Genomic DNA, 22,273 nt, shown 5'->3' with positions numbered 1-22,273 from the left:
TTCAGACCCAAGAACTCAAGCTACAGCGGATCCTAAGGCTCCTGACGTCAGCCATCACAGCCTTTGCTCGTTCCGTGGAGACCACGGAGATGGATACCTGCCAGCAGGATGTGCTGGCATTAATGTGTACCACACAATTTGAGATCAACAATCTACGGAGGGAAACATAAGACCTGCCCTCAATCCCAAATTTGCTGGCTTGTGTAAAGCCCCAGCTGCGGAGACGGACGCGCTGCTATTTGGGAAAGATTTCAATAAAAACTGAAGGAGATGCAGGAAGCATCAAATACCTTCGGCCTAATGAGGGCAGGCCCCGGGACGAGCAAACCAAGACCTCCGATACCCAAGTGGCAGCACCCCACGGCATCCACCAGTCGACGTCCGCAATATGGGACTGGTGAACGCTTGGGGTCCGCACATTATCCCCAAAGATCTTTCAGATCAGGGCCCGCAGCGGACCCTCTGGAAAATGCGCCTCCCCCAACATAGCCAGCACGTCAGAACAAAATCTTCAGGAAAATGAAGAAACAGAATCGCCAATAACCATGGAGGTAGGTGGGTCTGGTCGCTACCAGCATATAGAGAATAAGGGTGCTTTATTAACAAGGGGGAGATTACACTTGTTTAAAGAAGCATGGGGTATGGTCACGAGTGACAAGTATATACTCAACAACATTACAGGATATAAAATACAATTCATGTCAGAAAAAACGCCGCCAGTTCAACAATGGCCCCAAAGGGTATTTCTCCCTCCGTCAAAGAGAAACGTGAGGGACAAGCTGAACTGGTGAGACTTATCACAAAGGGGGTCATCGAAAAGACCAAACATGAACCTTTGGAAATTGTATCGAATATATTCACTAAAACCAAAAAAGATGGTGTCTGTCGCATCATCATTGACTTAACATCACTAAACAAATTTGTTAAGTATATACATTTCAAAATGGAGACATATGTTACTGCCAAACAACTGAATTCCAAAGGACACTTCATGGCAAGCATTTATCTTAAAGATGCTTACTATCTAGTACCCATATACAAGGATCATCGCAGATACCTAAAATTTATCTGGATGGTACAAAGCATTGCCCTATGGGTGAACTTCAGCCCAAGATTATTCACCAAAATATTGAACCCAGCCATGGCAATACTAAGAAAACAAACATATTGTCATGGCATATCTGGAGGATATTCTCATAGTAGGTAAAACGATGGAATTGGCTGTGGCAGCAGTATCAGCTACAAAACAGCTCCTCGAAACTCTGGGGTTCGTCCTACATCCAGATAAATCTAAGTTGAAGCCATCCACTATCATGGACTACCTGGGCTTCACAATTAACTCAGTCCATATGACTGTTACCTTGCCAAAGGCAAAAATGGTTGAATTAGCACAATCATGCAACAAATTAATGGTCAACGAGCGACCAACTATTCGACAAGTAGCAAGAGTAATTGGGGAAATGGTAGCAGCATTTCCGGCTACACAATTCGGACCTTTGCACTATCAAAAAATTTACAGAGAGCAAAGGTACGGGCAATAAAACGACATACAGGTCACTATGATCGTGTCATGAACTTACCCACTGAAGCAATATCAGAGCTACAGTGGTGGGCAGAAAACGTTTGGCATAGTTTCAGCCCTATCTTTATCACTAACCCTACTTTAGTTATTCAAACAGATGCCAGTGCTCAAGGCTGGGGAGCGACTAACTCCATATCCAGCACAAGTGGTAGATGGACTAAACTAGAGTCATCATTACTACTTACACTGGGCATTAACTATCTAGAGATGTTGGGCGCCTTTTATGGTTTAAAAGCATATGTATCTAATATGCAGCACTTGCATGTTCGGTTACAAATTGATAAATACTACGGTGATGGCTTATATTAACCATATGGGTGGCATAAAATCATTATCATGCGACAAATTGGTCAACATGATTTGGCAATGGTATGTCGAAAGACATATTTGGCTATCAGCTACTTACCTACCAGGTAAGCTAAACACCCATGCCATGAGAAAATTAAACGTCTGGGTTGCAAGTTTGAACAGACCTTACCTGGAACTGGGATTGTCCAAACAAACCATCACCACCATGTCGGCATCCCTTCGAACATCCACCAAGAGGCAGTACTTAACCAGCATCAAAAAAGGGAGAAGTACTGCCAGGAAACATGGACAACATACGCAACAGCTACAGCCACCAACATACTGGAGTTCCTGGCCATCTACACCACGATGTAGGGATCAGCTACAGTGCCATCAACACAGCGCAGTGCTCTTTCTGCTTATCTCAAACCAGCGGCAGGACAACAGGCGATGGGATCCCATCCACTGGTGGTAAAACTGATGAAGGGCATTTACAATATCAAGCCCTAAGCCCAGGTATACCCATATTTGGGATATCAGTGTGGTCCTGACATATCTCAGGGAATGGCCACCAGCCAGATCCCCCGGCCTCGAGCAAGCTACACTAAAGACGCTTAGGTTGATGGCACTTGTATCCGCTCAGAGGGTCCAGTCACTACACCTATTGCGACTGGACAACATGATCACAGCTCCAGACCAGATCTGTCGTTATCCAGCGACTGGTCAAACAGAGCAGACCAGGAACACCTAATCCAGTCGTGGCTTACCCACCAGAACCACGGTTATGTGCCATGACCTACCTACTATCCTACATAGACACAACCAGAATATTCGAGGGAGATGAAAAGCCCTGTGGGTCAGTCACAAAAACCTTATGGTGGGGTACGAGCCAAACCATTGCGAGATGGCTCAAGCAGGTGCTAGAAACTGCTGGGATAAACATTAACATGTACAAATTTTATTCCACCAGGGCAGCATCCATGTCGACGGCTAAAGAATGGACATGCCTATACACCACATCCTGGCTACAGCAGGTTGGTGGGAAGGGAAAAGACCGTTCAGAAATTTTATAATAAGCCGTTGGCAAAACCTGGTTTATTTGCAGTAAAGATTTACGAACTGCAAATATTTAATTTAAGCCCAGGGGAGCAACTTAATTCTTTGTTGTTATTGTTTAAAAAATACCATTATGTTTTTCTACAAATAGACTCATTGGTTCATTACGATAACACTTCCTCCCTCAAGAACTTCGGCAGTGAGTGAAATGAAACTGTTACACGGTTTGAAATCACAGAGCTTTGAAATCTTCACGTAGTCACTCACGTGACTCCGAAGTAAAATAGTAAGATTAAACGAGAACTTACCAGTTTGAAGTTTGATCTGTATTTTATGAGGAGTTACGATGAGGGATTACGTGCCCTCCGCTCCCACCCTCATTATATGGATCAAACTAATAAATTGATGTCTCCTTATCTTTACTATGTTTACTTCAAAATAACTGTGTCTATCTGTGATTCCACACCGCTGCTTGGAAGTATGCCGCGCCTGCGCACTGAGCGGGTTCTTCACGTAATCCCTCATCGTAACTCCTCATAAAATACAGATCAAACTTCAAACTGGTAAGTTCTCGTTTAATCTTACTATTTTATTTCATAACATTTCTGCAAAGCATCTTAGGGTATTTTATTTTGTTAGAGACATTACGGTATATATGTTGCAAGTGGGAGGGGCCCCATTGTATATATGTGTGTGAGAAATAATTTTGTGTTAAAAAAATTACCTGAAAAGATTGGGTAGATGCACAGAGTCTCTTGCCCACAGTAGGGGAATCGAGAACCAGAGGTCATAGGAAAGGGAAAAGTTTTAATAGGAATCTAAGGGCTAACTTTTTCACACAAAGGGTGATGGGTGTATGGAATAAGGTGCCAGAGGAGGTAATTGAGGCAGAGACCATTGCAATGTTTAAGAACAATTAGGCAGATCCATGGATGAGAGGTTTAGAGGGATATGGATCAAACGCAGGCAGGTGGGACTAGTATTGATGGGACATGTTGGTCGGTGTGGGCAAATTGGGCTGAAGAGCCTGTTTCCATTCTATGACTATATTATACAGGCAGTTCCTCTGGATTATGGAGGGGTGTGATCAATTGTTTGGTGAAAGGAGAGTCTCCATTCATTCATTCATTCAAGAGAAATACTGGTGTTATTGATATAATGTTTGGGACAGACCCATCATTTATTTATTTGCCTCTGTACTCCACAATTTGAGATTCGTAATAGAAAAAAATCACATGTGGTTAAAGTGCACATTGTCAGATTTTATTAAAGGGTATTTTTATATATTTTGGTTTCACCATGTAGAAATTACAGCTGTATTTATACATAGTCCCCCCATTTCAGGGCACCATAATGTTTGGGACACATGGCTTCACAGGTGTTTGTAATTGCTCAGGTATGTTTACATGTTTCCTTAATGCAGGTATAAGAGAGCTCTCAAAACCTAGTCTTTCCTCCAGTCTTTCCATCACCTTTTATTGCTGGTTATCAACATGAGGACCAAAGTTGTGCCAATGAAAGTCAAATAAGTCATTATGAGACTGAGAAACAAGAATACATCTGTTAGAGGCATCAGCCAAACCTTAGGCTTACCAAAATCAACTGTTTGGAACATCATTAAGGAGAAAGTGAGCACTGGTGAACTTATTAATTGCAAGGAAGACCTCCACAGCTAATGACAGAATTCCCTCTATAGTAAAGAAAAATCCCCAAACACCTGCCCGACAGATCAGAAACACTCTTCAGGAGTCAGGTGTAGATTTGTCAATGACCACTATCCGCAGAAGACTTCATGAACAGAAATATAGAGGCTACATTGCAAGGTGCAAACCACTGGTTAGTTGCAAAAATAGGATGGCCAGGTTACACTTTGCCAAGAAGTACTTAAAAGAGCAACCACAGTTCTGGAAAAAGGTCTTGTGGACAGATGAGACGAAGATTAACTTATATCAGAGTGATGGCATGAGCAAAGCATGGAGGAGAGAAGGAACTGCCCAAGATCCAAAGCATACCACCTCAGTGGTGAAACACGGTGGTGGGGGTGTTATGGCCTGGGCATGTATGGCTGCTGAAGGTACTGGCTCACTTATCTTCATTGATGATACAACTGTTGATGGTAGCAGTCTAATTAATTCTGAAGTATAGACACATCCCATCTGATCAAGTTCAAACAAATGCCTCAAAACTCATTGGCTGGCGGTTCATTCTAGGGAAGACAATGATCCCAAGCATGCTGCTTGCTAAAGCAACAAAGGAGTTTTTCAAAGCTAAACAATGGTCAATTCTTGACTGGCCAAGTCAATCACCTGATCTGAACTTAATTACGCATTAATTTTATGTGCTGAAGAGAAAACTGAAGGAGACTTGCCCCCATGAGCTAAAGATGGCTGCAATACAGGCCTGGCAGTGCATCACCAGAGAAGACACCCAGCCATGGGGCAGAAATCCCAGGGGGACCCAGGGGGGCACGTCCCCACTGTTTTGAGAGGTGGGGGACATTCCCCCCGTTTTTTGGAATCCGGATTTTAAAACTCGGTGAAATCTCCGCTTTCCGCGAGACAGTGGGGTGGGACTGATGATCGAGGGAGGGCGCCAATTGGACGAGAGAGACGTCGGTCAGCAGCCAATGGGGGCAGGACATGATAATCCAGCGCGATGATTGAGGAGGGAAGTGTCGGTCAGAGGCGGAAGTAGGGGGGGTGGGGCTGAGGATAGAGCGTGGTGATTGGAGGAGGGAGACATCCTGGTGGAGCAAGGATCATAGAGTGGAGCTTGAATTGCATGCCCATGTCAAGCAAAAAACATTCTCGGCAGCCCTGGACACTGACCTGCGCCTCATCCGCAGCCAGGATCGAACCCGGGTCTCCGGCGCTGCAATCGCTGCCGAACCGCCACTGGACCATCCCCGTCCCCACCCGAGTGCCCACTCCCTCTCCCCCCCCCCCCCCCCCCCCACACGCCGGGGATGGCCAGAGATGTCGAGAATCAGATGGGAGCAGTGCCCCCAGGCCCACAGCCAGCGCAGAGAAGCAGCGCTAAACCCAGCTCAACTCTGCCTGTCCCACCAGGTTAACCTACAGCCCTGCCTAGATTTATGGGAACGACGGCGCAGGCTTACGGCCAGTGAGGAGAAGCAATGCTAGCTCCGCGGCTCCAGGCTGGTGTCCCGTCAGTCCAGGCAGGATTGTAGGTTAACCTGGCGGGACAGGCAGAGTTGAGCTGCATTTAGCGCTGCTTCTGCGCGCTGTATTTACCGTTCCCGTATTTACCGTCCACAGGGCCCATGGCTGGAGCCTCCAAAGCCTCGCGTGTGCGTGTGTGTGCGTGAGTGTGCGTATGCGCGCGCGGCTGCCAAGAAATTGTGTCCCCCCGGTCCCCAGGTCCCCCCCATGTTTTGCTAGTGATTTCCGTGCCTTCACCCAGCAACTGGTGATGTCCATGAATCGCAAACTTCAAGCAGTCATTCCATGCAAAGGATATGCAACAAAATACTAAGCGTGTCTACTTTCATTTAGATGACATTGCTATGTCCCAAACATTATGATGCCCTGAATTGGGGGGACTATGTATAAGCACTGCTGTAATTTCTACACGATGAAACCTAAATGTATAAAAATAGTCTTTATTAAAATTTGACAATGTGTACTTTAACCATATGTGATTTTTTTTCTATTACACATCTCAAATTGTGGAGTACAGAGCCAAATAAATAAATGATGGGTCTTTGTCCCAAAACAAATGGAGGGCACTGTAACATTTTGTTTAACTTGGGAATTCTATAACTAAGTAAATCAGCTAATTTATTTTCTTCCACACCACCTGTAGGCAGTGAATCATTTTGCAATAATTATAAATTAAAATATGTCACCGTTGCAGAGAGAATAAATGTGTATATTCTGCTTTTCGTTTCCCCTTCCACACGTATAAACCAAAGGACAAGACTGTAACAAAGCTTTCCGAGTGTTAGTGAAATAATTGATAATATTAATCTTCAGACCAGTTCATCACATCCTTAACCTGCCATACTAAAAGACAACCCTGGAAGGTATAAGATCAAAAAGAGATCTTACAAGTAGTTTTTATTTTTATTTTTATTTTTATTATTAGAATGGTGAAATTATTGTCCATGAAGATACGTTCCTTCTGGGATTATGGTGATCTAGAGAATGTTTCTGGTTGGTGCTTCTGGTTCACCGCCAGCTGTGAACGTCAACATTTCCCACCAGAAAAGACACCAAACATACCCATAAAGCTAACATTAAAGTAATTTCATCACAATGCTGGAGTTACCGTTGATTCCTAGCACTCAAAGTTGCTCTAAGCTGTTGGTGGTTACTGAGAGCGAATTAATTAACGGTAAGCAAGTGATTTTGTCCCCACTGTGGCAGGGATTTCAAATATGTGTTGAAATAAAAATAGTTGACTATCTGATATTTGAAGCAATAAATTGAAACACTTCTTCCCTTCCGATGGAGCATTATTATGCAGGTGGGAATACCATTGATCAGAAGTGAGATTGATTCTGGGAAATCTGCAGGCTACATGAATGCAGGGGAACAGCTAATCCCTCCATTGGCACAAACACAGTAGGAAATTGGTGCAGCTTTTTATGATTGCTTGGTTAAAGTTGGCATGCGGCAGAGATCTTTACAATTAGAATCTAGATGCAATTAGTTTTTTTATGTGAATGTTTGCATATTTTTTGTGCAATCTTTTTCCGGATTTCACACATCTCCGACCGTGCGCTTTTGATACCTAGAGAAAATGGGATTTAGCTATGATTATACTGCATTAGATTTTCGCTATCGATTAATCACAGGCTTTAAGCATTAGTGTCCAAGTGGAAAATCAGTAATGAAACCAACGATTAAGATGCAGAATAGATTGAACCAAGCATAGTAAAGAATTTGCATCACTTTGTTTCCAGTACTAAATGTGTGGACTATTAAAACAAATTTGAAGCAGTTTAATTGTTCCCCTCTGTATAAGGAATGCCTAACTATAAATCTGCCATTTATCTACACTACATATGTAAGTGGTTTACTTTATAGAAACACTGGAATGCATTAGGAATGACTGTCACAATTGCAGGCTTAAGAGTTATTGGAAATTGATCATATATTTTTTTAAATGGTCAAAGTGATTATATTGAATCACGTGTACTATCAGGTCATAAAGTCTATAGTACAGAAAAGCAGACTATGTTGACAAATGTAATTGAATAACGCGCGCTACCGCTTGGATTCAGCAAGGAAACGAGTAGGCAATAGATAAAGGCTCAGAAGATGTGAACAAATCATTTGAATCATGGCTAGTGCTAAGGAATTTGTGGTAATATATGTGGCAGAATCCTGGACCAATTTGTGTGTGAGAGAGAAATTGGGACCCAGTTCTTGTTGGCAATGTTGTTGATGCTAATTGATATCCTGTGATACTGCTCGTGGGCGAAATCTTGGTTTAACACATGTGTGAAATTCTTTTTCTATAATTTTCCTTCTGGTTATATGTTTTTCTGTTTAGGCTTATCTCTTTTTTCCTATTCTGTGTTTTCCCTCACCTTCTTTCTTCCTTTTATATTTTAGCTAATTCAATTACAAGAAGAGAATGTCAGGGGGAAGGCCATCATTTAATGTCCATCACACTCATTCTTGGAATGGAGGTGGTGAGCTGCCGTATGAAACTGCCATAGCCCTTGCGCTGAAGGTACTCCTCCAACATCGAAGTGGAAGTGGAACCAACATGAGACGGTGTCCCATTGCATCTGTTGCGTGTGCCTTAGAGGTGGTTTCCTCTTCCTCAAGGACGATTAGGGATGGACAATATATATTGGCTCTGCTGTAGATGCCTTGGTCCCATAACGGAACGGAACGAAACAAAACATAGACACGTGTTATTCTATCAATTTTCTTAATTTAATCCCATTGCTGGGTATTTCCCTGCACGCAATGCTGGGGAGCTGCTTAGCAACAAAGCCATCTGGAAAATGTTGCTTCATCAAGCAACATTTGTGTATGTGAGTTTAGGGTACTTGTAATTAGGAGCTGTCATGGTGGCGTAGCAGTAGAGTTGCTGCCTTAAAGCTCCAGAGACCTCGGTTCGATCCTGACTACGGGTGCTGTCTGCACGGATTTTGTATGTTCTCCCAATGACTGCATGGGTTTTCTCCGGGTGCTCCGGTTTCCACCCACACTCCAAAGGCATTCAGGTTTGTAGGTTAATTGACTTCGGTAAAATTGTAAATTATCCCTAGTGTGCAGGTCTAATGCCAGTGTACGGGGATCCGTTGTCAGCGCAGACCTGGTAGGCCGAAGGGCTTGTTTCCGCACTGTATCTCTAAACTAAACTAAACTAAAGCTGACTATCCAAACTATCAGTGTTTCTGCATATTATTTGGTGGTTGACATTTTATGTTCCTGTTCTGATTGTCTATTTTACATGATAACTTATCCCTACCTCCTTCTTCTAATTAAATTCTCATCCAACTGCTACATCTAGGAAATAGTAACCAAGATAAAACAAAACATATTTTTCTGTTTAATAATCTCTCCTCAATGTGGTAAATTGCCATGACAGGTACACGGAGTTCATCCCTGGAGCTGATTTCCAATATGAAAGCTTTTCCTGAAAAAAAATCTTCAATCAATCAGACAATTAAGTACTCCTCAAAACAGTAATTATTCATCTAAGTGAAAACAGAAAATGTAAAAAAAACGCTCCTTGCAAGGCAGGCACAATCAACAGAAAGAGGAAGTTGGCATTTTTGATTTTGGACAATTTATCAGCACACTGACTTCACTATTCAGAAAAAAAGTAGTTCAGACAAGAATGGCTACCTTCACCTGAAATCGACCCACAAGGGTTTGTGCTTGTTGCAAATGTAATAGTTATCTGAATGAAAATATTTGTGTAAACAACTAACGCCAAAGCCAACAGATTATGTATGGTTTTTGATGGGGTTTTTTAATCAACAATTGAGGAAAATGCTACAGGTTGCTTCTTTGCCACATCCATGACATGAGTGCTGAAAGTTGCAGTACATTATTATGTGCATCACAGGATGGTCTCAGTATCTTGTTTGTTGCCATAGTGGTTTAAGAATGACTCCATGTTGAGGCTCATTTTGCATTTATAAAATACCCTCAGTTGTAATTAATCCCGATAGCAGGGCTCATCCTTCCTCTATAATTCATCATCATCACCATCATCATCGTTGAAAACATCAACTGGCACGGTGCCTTACAATGCTATGTACGACAGTGATCGCAACTTCTACTGAAGTGTGGATGGCCGTTGGCTCGCTAGGAGCTCATCTGCCCTTTGACAGCTCTTGTTTTTGTTCCTGCTGGGTTTCCACAGCCCCCTCCTCACCTGGCAAATCAGGTGGGGGAGATGGTTTAGTCGCCGACTATCCCACCATGGAGCAGGTAGCACGGGATTACATGGTACTCATGGCGGGGGGAATTGTAGAGGGCCTGACCAGGCCTCTACAATTGATAGGGAGGTACGAATATTGTGGTTAGGTCTGATAGGAACCTCACATAAGATTGGGGGCATGCAAAGACAGACCTGAGCTCTGTGGTGTTCGTTGATTTGTAGGAATATAATATTGCTGCCACTTACTCTGGGAACAGACTACACTGCTCTCACAACCAGCATTTAGAAACACACATTTGATTTCTATTTGAGTCCATCGAGAAGGAGTAGAAGATATCTTCAAGCATTCTCACTCACGCTTTCTTACTTGCTCTGAATCAATAGATAATCTTGCTAACAGAGAAAATGAGAATTAGAACATGGAACAATACAGCACAAGAACAGGCCCTTCAGCCCACAATGTTTGTGCCGAACATGATTCCAAGACCATCTCTTATCCACTTGTGCATAATTCATATTCCTCCACTCCCAGCATATTCATATACATGTCCAAAAGCCTCCTTAATGCCACTATCATATCTGCCTCAACCACCGACCTGGGCAGCACGTTCCAGGCACTGATCGCACTCTGTGTGAAACCTTGTCCCACACATCTCCTTTAAACTTTGCTCCCTCACTCTAAAGCTATGCCCTCCAGTATTTCATTTCTCCAACTTGGGGTAAAAGGTTCGACGTTGTCTATAACTGATCTTTGGGGTCAAATTTACTCCACTGCATGACTTAAGAGTACCTGTTCTGTTGGCCAGTTTGAGCTGGGCATACACATGGAGGGAATTTAGTTTGTTAAAAATCCTAGCTCCTGCACAGCTCTGCATACAGATCTTTATATAGATAAAGGATATCCTTCATTATGCACTGCTCTTTTCAGATTGACCATATGAATGCATAGCTTAGTTGAGTTTAGATTAGAGATATAGTGCGGAAACAGACCCTTCGGCCCACCGAGTCTGCACCGACCAGCGATCCCCGCACATTAACACTACCCTAACCCTACACACACTTGGGGTAATTTACGAAGATCTCGGAGAAAACCAACTCGGTTCCGCAACATTTATCCGTAAATTAGTGTTCCACAACCATTGACAATTTACTCTCCTGAACCTTGTGAAGAACATGAAAACAGAACAGGCCGGAAGTAGCACCAAGTTGAAATCTGATGAAGGACTTCAGTCTGAAACAGTAATAGCGGTGCGAACTGACCCACGAGGTACCCCGAGTGAAAGACTCGTGGTTGTGTAGGAGATTCCAAGTGTATGATCAAGAGTTTAACCGAGTTCCCACGGGTATGACAAGTTTTCCGTTAACTTGTCATTCCTGCGATGTTCCAAGTTTGTCTCCCGAGTTACTCTTGAGCCAACCCTGAATGAAGATCTGTTTTAATAAGCAACAGTGTTAAAGAAGACATCTCCATCCTGCGGCTTTGATTTAAAGATAGAATTCAGCGCGGCCGCATCTATTGATGTGACCTACAAAGGGCAAATGCGCATCGTCCAGTGCCAGAGCAGTTATACTTATGATTTGTTTGAAACACACAGGTTTGATATATTTTAATTGAATTTACTGCCATGTCTACACACTGCGGGGAGAGGGGAGATTAAATCTTTGAATATGGACGAATGTGCACATCAGATTGTTGGGAGACGGAGCTCAGGGTTCGCCTCCTGAGCTGCTTTGGTGCCCAGGTGTGAGTTGTGGTGGAGGGAGGTTGGGGGGGGGTGGGTATGCGCGGGCATCATTAATCTGTCTGGGGTGACAAGGCTCTTGGGTTAGGCTGGGATCATTCTCTGCGGGATGATCTTAGTGCGGGAGACAAGTGTAGGAGAGGTGTACTGACTGCGTGGGCAGACACTTTGGTAGTGATTGCCCACCAGTCTCAAAAGCCACTGTGTCTCCCTGTCCCTGGGATAGCAGGGGGCGATCAAACAGCACAATACTCCCCTCCCCCTCCATGCCAACACGAAGGGCAACGATCCCAAGGCTTTAGCGTCAGAAACAGCGGGCAGGCGACAATCACCTGCCATAGCGCGAGAGAGATCATGCACTGTTGTAGTTCTCCCTTGCACGTCGGTGTTTCTGTCTTTCTCCATCTCATTGTTGGCCCTGTCTTTTTTTTTTTTTTTTTTTTTTTTTTTTTTTATTAGAAGTACGGTAAATTACAATAACACACAACACATATATCTTAATACATTTTTTTGTACCGCTTCATTTTTTTTTTTTTTAAAGCTTTAAGAAAAAGATAGAAATAAGGAAAGTAAAGAAGGTGCGCAAGAGTTGTGAAGTGCAAAAGAGTGTTGGGAAAAGAAAGCCCCTTAGAAAAGAAGTTAGAGAAGGAAGTAAAGTAAGAAAGTAGACCCTAGAAAAGAAAGAAAAAGAAAGTAAGGACAATCGCTCTATTATAACATTAAACTCCGCAGAAAGACTACCAACCAAGTCTGTTTTTGTTGTTTTATCTCCCAATGCCAGGTCCTGATACCATTTATTTATTTATTTATTTTTAAAAATTACTATTGCACCTCATGCTTGTAATAGGTCCATAAACGTAGACCACGTCTTTTGGAATTGGTTTGCTTTATCTGCTAAGAGGAATCTCATCTCTTCCAGATGTAATGTTTCAAACATATTTGATATCCACATTTTTATTGTTGGTGTGGGCGCATTTTTCCAGAATTTAAGTATGAGCTTTTTTCCCATTATTAGCCCGTAATTGAGTAAATTCTTCTGATACACGTTTAATTCAGGGATACCTTCCGATATCCCAAAAATGATCCATTCTGGTTTTGGTACCAGTTTTATTTTAATTAATTTTGAAAAAATATCAAATATTCCATGCCAGAATTTTTGGATTTTTGTACAAAAAACAAAAGAATGCGCTATGGTAGCTTCTTGACACAGACATTTATCACAGATTGGTGAAACATTGGGAAAGATTTTATTTAATTTAGTTTTTGAATAGTATAGTCTATGTAATGTTTTGAATTGGATAAGCGTATGTCGTACATTGATCGAGCATTTATGCACCTGTAGTAAATGTTTATCCCAGCTCTCTTTTGAAATTTTTATAGCTAATTCTTGTTCCCAGTCTCTTCTAATTCCATCTGTTGTGGGTATTTCTATGTTTAAAATGATATTATATAAGTACGATATTAAGTTAGCTGATTCCGCCTTTGTCTTCATTGCTTCATCCAGTAAGTCGGAAGGCATATTATGATAGTCTTTTGTGTATTTTTTCAAATAATCACAAATTTGAAGATATTTAAAATATTGATTATTTTTCAAATTATATTTCAGTTGTAGTTGTTGAAATGATAGTAATTTTCCCACTTCATACAGATCTTCGAGCGTTTTGATTCCCATTCTTTCCCAATGTATAAATGATTTGTCTATGATTGATGGTTTAAACGATGGGTTATTGGCTATTGGTATTGAGAGAGATAGGTTTCTTAATTTTAGATTCTGTTTTATTTGTTTCCATGTTCTAATTGTGCTATGTATAATTGGGTTTTTATTATAATTTTTATTATTCAGATTTATTGGTGAGAGGATAATCGCTCCTATATTACTCGGGGAGCAATCCCCTTTTTCCATTACAATCCAGTCCGCCTGCTGGGCAGAATTGTCCAGCAGGTGAATCATATTTTTAATATTTACTGCCCAATTATAATACATAAAGTTAGGGAGCGCTAGACCCCCCCACTCTTTTCGTTTATTAAGGTGTGTTCTTTGTATTCTATGGGGTTTATAATCCCATATGAAATTTGTAATGTCTGAGTCCAATTTTTTGAAAAACTTTTTTGGGAGATATATAGGTATTGATTGAAATAGGTATAGAATTTGTGGTAAGAAAATCATTTTTATAGCGTTTATTCTGCCTATTAAGGACATCGGAAGTGTTTTCCAGAATTTAATCAAATTATTTAATTTCTTAAGTAGGGGATTATAATTGGCTTTAAACATATCCTGGTAATTTCTAGTAATTTCAATTCCCAAATATTTGAATTTTTCTGTAGCTATTTTAAAGGGGAATTTCCTGAGATGTGTTGAGTCTTTTGGTTTTATCGACATAATTTCACTTTTGTTCCAATTTATTCTATATCCTGAAAAAGATCCAAAGTCCTCAATTAAATTTAATATATTCGGTATACTAATTTGTGGTTTAGTGATGTACAGTAGTACATCATCGGCATATAGGGATATTTTGTTATTTGAATATTTTGTATTATAACCGTAAATATCCAGGTGTGTTCTTATTTTTTCAGCAAGGGGTTCAATTACCAAAGCAAATAACAGCGGAGATAATGAACAACCTTGTCTATTGCCCCTTGATAGTTCAAATTTCGAGGATAATATATTATTAGTTAGTATTCTAGCCGTAGGTTTGTTATATAATAGTTTTATCCATGCAATGAAGTTCTCTCCCAATTGGAATTTTTGCAATACTTTAATCATATAATCCCATTCTACTTGATCAAACGCTTTTTCTGCATCCAGTGAGATGATAGCTAACTCTTGGTCGTGAGATTTATGTGAGTGCATTATGTTAAGCAAACGTCTCGAGTTATTGAATGAATGTCTCTTAGGTATAAATCCTGTTTGATCCTCATTTATTAATCTACTAACATACCTGCTTAGTCTACTGGCTAGTGTTTTCGCTATTATTTTTTGATCCGTATTTAACAAAGCAATAGCTCTATATGAACCTGGTTCTTCTATATTTTTATCTTTTTTAAGTATTAATATGATCGTTGATTCTGCTAGTGTTTCAGGTAAGCTTTGCTCCTCAAAAGCATATGTATACATTTTCTGTAATCGTGGAGTAACTATGTCATAAAAAGATTTATAAAATTCATTACTGAATCCATCTGGTCCTGGTGTTTTTCCATTCTTTAGTGTTTTTATTGTGTCTTCTATCTCCTTAGAAGTAATTTGTGCTCCCAGTTCCTCTTGTTCCCTCAGTTCTAATTGTGGTAGGTTACAGTTATCTAGAAATTCTGAAATTTTATTATTGTCTATTAACGTTTTAGATGTGTATAGATTCTGGTAAAATTGAGCAAATCTTTTATTGATATCCTTGGGTAATGTTAATAATTCCCCTCTATCTGATTTAATCTTTAATATTGCATTCTCTTTTTCCCGTTTTTTCAGTTGGCGTGCTAAAAGTTTGTGGGGTTTATCCCCGAATTCGAAGTGTTCTTGTTTTGTAATTTGAAATAATGTTATAACTTTCTCTGACAGTAATTTATTTAGCTTGAATTTCAATAATAGGATTTTATTATGTTTATCCATAGTTGGATCTTTAGCATTATCTGTATCTAATTGTTTTATTTGTTCTTCTAAATGTCTTTGTTCATTCTTATTCTTTTTATTTTGATAAGCTTGAAATGAAATAATGACTCCTCTAATAAATGCTTTGAAGGATTCCCATAATAGCGTGGGGGATATATCTGGTGTGTCATTTATCTCAAAAAATAGGTCCATCTGTTTTTTTAGATATATACTCCCTTGTGGGTCTTTTAAAATTTGCGAGTTAAACCTCCAGAACGATTTATTCATAGACATTCCTTCTAGTTTTAAAACAAAAGTTAACGGGGAGTGGTCTGAGATCGCATTAGTGTGGTATTTAGGGTTCATAGTGTGCGGAATTAATTTTGTATCCACAAGAAAATAGTCTATCCGTGAGTATGTTTTATGCACCGTTGAATAAAACGAATAATCCCTTCCCGTCGGGTTTGCAATCCTCCACACATCTACTATATTTGTGTTTTCCATATATGTATGTAAAAGTTCACTGGTTTTAGATTTCCTATTACCTTTTTGTTTTTGCATCGATTTATCTAGATAAGGGTCTAAAACACAGTTAAAGTCTCCTCCAATTATGACATTTTGATAATTACCTTCTGCAATTATATTCAGAATTTTATTAAAAAATTGAGGATTATCAAAATTGGGCGCATATATGTTTACCAACGTAATTGGCGTATTATTGATCTCTCCTGCTACTATAAGGTATCTCCCTTCCTTATCTGAAATAATATTCTTTGATTTAAATGGAATTCCTTTACGAATAATGATAGCGGTACCTCTAGATTTGGAAGTAAATGAAGAGTGAAATGTTTGGCCTATCCAGTTCGCCCTCAGTCTCGTCTGATCTTGATGTTTAAGATGCGTTTCCTGTAGAAACGAAATATCCGTGTTGTATGATTTCAACTGAGCTAGTATCTTGCCCCTTTTAATAGGTTCATTAATACCCCTTATATTCCAACTGCATAGTGTGATTCCTCCCATTTTCTTTTGATTGTCGTCATACATTTCTACCTATTTTGATGACCTTATTTATTATGGTGCATTCATACCTCAGGACTCTGGTTATTTTGGTAGCATTTATAATATAGACTTCCTTGGTAGTTCCCCTCTGCGATTGTCCTTGAAAAGAAAACACATAGATGTGACATATTGTGATAATAAAAAAAAAAAGTATATCAAATAAATTTACGGTGTCTGAGTTTCGGACACCGTAGTGAGTGACCCACTCGTCTGTGGGGTACGACATCTATATCGCTTCCGGCGTAGATGTTAAAAAGTTAGCCCCGCTGCCTTTATTACCCAAACCCTAGGGGGTCGGTACCGTTTCCAAATAAATTCTATTTCACCCAGTTGCAGTATATATATATATATATGTTTCAATCCAACTTATCAAATCTAATCATGTATTAAGTTACATATATTCCTCACTCATTATCTCTTAACTATTTGTAAATGGTTTTAGTATTGTTAAAAGTGAGTTGTTCGCTGAAAGGGTTAACAGAAGTCAGGCTCCTGGAACTGTGCCAGGTGCCCGAGTCTCCTCCCCTCCCCACTCGAGCTGCGGAACATATGTGATTACGGTTGTCTGCGTTATAAAGCAGGCAACACATTTTTATCAGTTTCAGTTGCTATTTCTATATTAGTATTGTTAGTTATTTATTAATTATTATTAATTCTCAATATTTTATAAAACTATATAAGCCGTGTAATGTTTTTCGCTCTCAGCTCAGCAGATTCACTCCCATGTTATCAGTCTTTCCTCGTTTGAGCACAGAATGTCCTTGAGTTAGATTCCGCAATGTTCAAGGCGAGATAATAATGTCTAGACACGTCTCTTGGAAAATCTGTTGCGTGTAGTAATTTTTAAAGATTGGTGTTGTTCGCTTATTTCACTTTTCTTGTGATATTCTTGTTGGGGGGATAAGCAAATTAATTTGTTCATGACGTCTTGGTGATCAATCTTCAGTTGTTGCTGCCTTGGCCACGATTTCTTGAGCGTATTTAAGAGATTCCACCGAGTTAATAAATGTTTTTGAGATTCCCCTGAAAGTAATACGCATTCTGGCCGGATAATACACTCCACATCTGACACCCTTGACCTCGTAAAGAGCTTCTCTGGTCTGTGAGAACTTTCTTCTCTTCAGAACAATCTCGTGAGGGTAGTCCCGTAGAAGTTTAATAGAATCATTTCTGTATATCATGTTCTCTCCGTATTTGATCTTTTTCATCAGCGCTTCCATTGTTGGGATATCCCGAAGTTTGATTATGATCTGTCTTGGGTAGGCATGTTCTCCTTGAGATCTTGATTTAACTCTGGGTAGTCGATGTGCTTCTTCAATTACAGGTGCCTCAGATAGATTGAGCACGTGTTTAATTAGGTTGGCAGTGTACCCACGAGCATTGTCCCCCTCAGCTCCCTCTTTTACTCCACGTATTCGTATATTTTGACGTCTTGAGCGAGCTTCTAGGTCAACATATTTATCAGAAACCTTTGTAAGTTGGCTCTTGAGGCTGTCTATTTCTAACTTCATCGTCTGCATCTCTCCAGCCATCTCTTCCACAACAGCTTTTATATCTTTCACTGCAGTTACATTTGCAGAAACAGTTTCATGCACAGCCTCAAACATCTTTGTGGACTCTTCTGCCACCTTATTAATTTTCTCCGTTAATTCTTCTTGCACATCATCAACTTTTTTTTGCAGAGCCCCAATGCACTCAAGTATTTTTTCATTACCGGCATTAATAAATGCATGCATGTTTTCCATCAAATTTAAGTTTCCAGCTTTCAACTCATTATTCAAATCTCTTACCGAGTTCTTTAACTCCTCCATTTCGGTTTTGTCTTTTGTGGTCATCTCAGTCTTAGATCGTGTAGCCATTCCAGAGTCCACTCCAGAGGTCAGTTTTGCAGTTTCTTGGTGTTCCTGAGTCTTCAGCAGGTGTTTTGTAGCTTTCCTCTGTGGGCTCTGACCTGGAGACGTTTTTTTCATTTAAAATGCCTTTCCCTCCGTTAAATTCACGGCGCTTACTGATGACGTCATCAGCACCGCGACATGAGACTCCGGTAAGTTTTTAAAAACGGTCCCGACCTCCTGACCCGATTTTAACGCGAAAAATCGCGATTTTTTCAGCGGAGCTAAAAAGTTTGCGACTGCTAACAAAGCATGTCGCCACCGGAAGCTTGTTGGCCCTGTCTGTCGCCACCCCCACCCCTCTGCTTCCCGGCCATGTGTGTGACACCTTACCTCCCCTCTCCAGCTCCCCGCCCAATGCACCGCGCGCGGGGGCTTTGCACTGTCTTCACGTAGGCAATGGCAGCAGATCAGTGCCAGTCGCCCCGGTGCAGGTGCTCGGGGGCTCTCTCCCAGCGTGGCCCCGGACCAGGGGGGGAGGGGTGGGAGTCAGCAGGCACCCCGGCTCTGCCACACCATGGGCCGCCGCCAACCAAGCCACCCGTCCACGTCCACACACTCGGTAGAACAGGAACTGAGACTGGGAACTGTACCGCCCTTGCCCCCTCCCTCTGCAACTGCCAACAACCCCACTCTCCTGCTCACCTAACCCACCCATGAGTATTGAAGGCGCTTCTGGTCTGCAGTGTGCAATAGTCACCAAAATACACTGCATCTTTAGAAAGGAAAAATACAAAACATGTCAATCCCACTGGATAGGCCTTAGTCATGGTGCTGTACAACACGGAAACAGGTCCTTCGGCCCAGCTTGGTCGTGCTGTCCAAGTTGGCGTCTTGGGGTACTCCTATTTGCCTGCATGTGGCCCATAGCCCTCTAAACCCTTCCCATCCATTTATCTGTCGTTAATAACCTCAAGAAAATTCCTGCTTCAGTTTCCTGGGTCCAACTCAGAGAGAAGTCTCCCCCCTTTCCAGGGTTAATCGCTCCACTGTTTATAATGCTCCCTGCATTATGAAGTCCTCGACAGCCCGCCACCGGAGTCGTGTTTGACTGCCTGGGCAGCCTGAGGGAGGCAGATGCACCCTGCCCGTGGAGTGGCAGCGGAGAGACTGCGGGGGGAGTACCTCACTCTGACTGTGATAGGGAAAGACAGAGGCGCACGCACACACACACATAGTGTGGAGTTCCTCTGACTGACTGACTGTCTGTGTGTGGGTGTGGGGGGTGGGACAGAGAGAGAGAGACACACACACACACACAGAGGCAGCGTGGAGTACCTTTAACTGTGTGTGTGGGAGAGAGAGACAGAGGCAGACACACACACACAACGGGCAGTGTGTACCTCAGTCTGTGTGTGTGTGTAGGGGAGAGAGAGACACAGAGACAGTGTGGACCTCTGACTGTGTAGGAAGGAGAGAGGGGGAGAGAGACCGAGAGAGAGGAAGAGGCACAGAGGCAGTGTGGTGTACTTCGGCGTGACTGTGGGGGAGAGCAATAGCGCACAGGACCTCGGTCTATCTATGCGTGTGGGGGGGAAGAGAGACTAAGCAGAATACATCGGTCTTATTGTGTGTGGGGGGAGAAAGAGAGAGGTGGGGGGGGGGAGAAAGAGAGAGGTGGGGGGGAGAAAGAGAGAAATGGGGGAGACGTATATACACACACAAAGCAGAGTTTTACTGTGTATGTGGGAGACACAGATGGACTGAGCACAGTACCTCGGTCTTACTGTGCGTGGGAGAGGGGAAGAAAGAGACGTACACTCACAGAGGCAGAGTCTCTCAGCCTGTGTGAGAGGGAGGGAGGGAGGAAGAGAGACACACACAAACACAAAAAAAACTAAGGAGCTGATCATGGACTTTAGGAGGGCACATCATCCGAGGACGTACACACCATTGAGAATAAATGGGGATACTGTGGATAGGGTGAGCTGTTTTAAATATCTGGGAGTCCACATCTCTGAGGATATGACATGGACATCACACGCCGCAGCACTCGTGAGTAAGGCAAGGCAGCGCCTTTACCACCTCAGGCAATTGAGGAAATTCAGAGTGTCTCTGAGGCTTCTACTCAGCGGCTGTGGAAAGCATCTTGTCCGGGAACATCACCATCTGGTTTGGGAATTGCTCTGCCCAGGACAAGAAGGCTCTGCAGAGAGTAGTGCGTTTGGCCGAACGCACTATGGGAACTTCACTCGCCCCCCTGCAGGAACTATACATCAGGAGGTGCAACTCCAGAGCCAATAAAATCATGGGAGACCCCTTCCACCTTTGCAACGGACTGTTCCAGCTGCTGCGGTCAGGCAAACACCTCCGTTGCCATGCTGTGAGAACGGAGAGATTGAGAAGGAGTTTCTTCCCAGAGGCCATTCGGACTGTAAACTCCTATCTCACCAGGACTAACTTTACTGAACTTTTTTCCTTCCGCCCACAATATTTAATATGTAAAAGAATATATGATTCAGTTTGTAGTTTGTTTGGTTGTTTGTTTGTTTGTCTTTTTGCACAAAGTCCGTGAGCATTGCCACTTTTCATTTCACTGCACATCTCGTATGTGTATGTGACGAATAAACGTGACCGGTGGGCGGCGCGACTCTCATCAGCAGCGGCCTCTGCAGTCCGTCTGCGTTTTTATTATTTTATGTCTATGTTTTTATGTAGTTTTTGTTATTTTTTGTTGGGGTATGTGTGTGGGGGGGTGGGGGTAACTTTTAAATCTCTCCCTGCACGGGAGACCCGACCTTTTCTTTGTCGGGTCTCCGTTGTCGTTGGGGCTGCACGTGGAGCGGCCTCCAACAGGAAGACCGGGGGCTGTGGTGCCGACTACTCACCTCACCGTCGCGGAGCTGGCCGAGTCCTGAGCGGGTGGAGCTGTGGTGGACGCTGCTGCGGCCCGACCTCCGGAGATTCGGAGGCTGCAACTGCGGGTCTGGCGGACGGCGGCACCGGGAGCCCGCGGGTCCCTGGAGGGAGACCGCTTTTCGGGGCTCCCGCAACGGCGACTTCTCCCGCCCGAGTTGCGGGGTTGAAGAGCTCCTGGAGCGGGGCCTTACAGCACCACCCCGTGCGGCTTGGAATGGCCACGGGACTCTGCGACCGCACGCCGGGGGCTCTAACACCAAGACCCGGTGCGCGACCTTGCATCACCCGGCGTGGCTTTAATGGCCGCGGGACAATCGCCATCGCCCGCCGGGGGCTTTGACTTTGACTCTGACATCGGGGGGGAGAGTGCAGTGGAGAGATAAGTTTTTTTGGCCTTCCATCACAGCAATGTGATGGATGTTTATGTAAATTATGTTGTGTCTTGGGTCTATTTGTTTGTAATGTATGGCTGCAGAAACGACATTTCGTTTGGACCTCAAGGGGTCCAAATGACAATAAATTGAATTGTATTGTATTGTATTGTATTGACTTGACTTGACTTGACTTGACACACAAGGTGGATGTGAAATCTCACCTGCCTGTTTCAGTGATAGGCATCCGTCGCCGGTGAATGAAGACACCCACGTCTGTCTCCCCCTCCTCTCCTTCCACCCTCCACCCTCTCTCCTCCACCCCCCCCACCTTTCCCTCCCAACTCCAGTCCCGTCCCGACCCCCTGGGAAACTGAAGGGAGCGACAATCAACTGCCACGGATACAAATAATATAATACACAAGAAAGGGCAGATGCTGGTTGACAAAAAGTGTACACATACGCAGCAG

This window comes from Amblyraja radiata, chromosome 1, assembly GCF_010909765.2.
Source record: "Amblyraja radiata isolate CabotCenter1 chromosome 1, sAmbRad1.1.pri, whole genome shotgun sequence".
Classification (NCBI taxonomy): domain Eukaryota; kingdom Metazoa; phylum Chordata; class Chondrichthyes; order Rajiformes; family Rajidae; genus Amblyraja; species Amblyraja radiata.
This window is presented reverse-complemented; position numbering follows the sequence as displayed.